The 1,081-nt window shown below is 46.6% G+C and overlaps 1 pseudogene; it reads right to left on the bottom strand.

Annotated features, from left to right (window-relative positions):
- Window positions 1–568: 568 nt before the first annotated feature.
- LOC126291509 (5S ribosomal RNA) lies at window positions 569–686 on the bottom strand (annotated as a pseudogene).
- Window positions 687–1,081: the final 395 nt, after the last annotated feature.

The following is a 1,081-nucleotide window of genomic DNA, read 5'->3' on the forward strand; positions in this document are numbered from 1 at the left end:
GTCACATCGTATGAGGATTTAGCGTCAGTACCAAGGAGCGATATGAAATGGAACTATCTCGTAAAATCACTATTTGGGAAGATGAATGGAAGAATTAGATTGTTTGGAAGGGTTGTGAGGAAATGCAACATACTATAAAGGTTGTCGCGTACTTGATGCTAGTGAAACAAATTCTAGGGTATTATCCCGTGTTTGGAGTCCTTGTCAAATAGGCATGGCTGCCGATATCGAATAGATTCAGAGACACGCTGCTAGGATCGCAACAGCTCGGTGTAGTTCCAATGAAACTGTGGAAAAAATGCTCGAGGAAGATTAATGGAAATAGTTTGGAGAAAGACGACATCTCTCTCTCTCTCTCTCTCCTCCTAAACAGTCCATGAAGGCCCAACGGTCACCGACCGGCCGCCGTATCATCCTCGGCCCACAGGCGTCATTGGATGCGGGTATGGAGGGTCATGTGGTCAGCACACCGCTCTCCCGGCCGTATGTCAGTTTAAGAGACCGGAGCCGCTACTTCCCAATCAAGCACATCCTCAGTTTGCCTCACAAGGGCTGAATGCACCACGCTTACCAACAGTGCTCGGCAGACCGGATGGTCACCCATCCAAGTGCTAGCCCAACCCGACAGCGCTTAACTTCGGTGATCTGACGGGAACCGGTTTTACCACTGCGGCAAGGCCGTTGGCCAGAAAGACGATATAGTCCTTGCAAAATCCTTTTGGTTAAACTTAGATAACAAGTGTCCGACGAATACCATGCGACCATTATACACACACCATGGCAAATGTTGCCTAGGAGTGGTGAAAATATGAGAGATAAGGAAGCATATGCATCGTCAGTTTTTCTTTCGTTCAATGCGCGGAGGGTACAGGAAAGAAAATCAATAATATTTATATGACGTGCCCTCCACCATGCAATGTAGCTTACGGAGTATATGTATAAACGTAGGTGGTTTAGGGAAAGTAATGGATTCACATTGACTGGAAGTTAGAGAAGACGATGAACATATCAACGGAGCCTTTTCATCGAATGTCGATGTCACACAATATTTCCGCTGCTTAGCTGAAGGCGTGCTGTTGGT

Source organism: Schistocerca gregaria, chromosome 1 (genome assembly GCF_023897955.1).
Source record: "Schistocerca gregaria isolate iqSchGreg1 chromosome 1, iqSchGreg1.2, whole genome shotgun sequence".
Classification (NCBI taxonomy): Eukaryota; Metazoa; Arthropoda; class Insecta; order Orthoptera; family Acrididae; genus Schistocerca; species Schistocerca gregaria.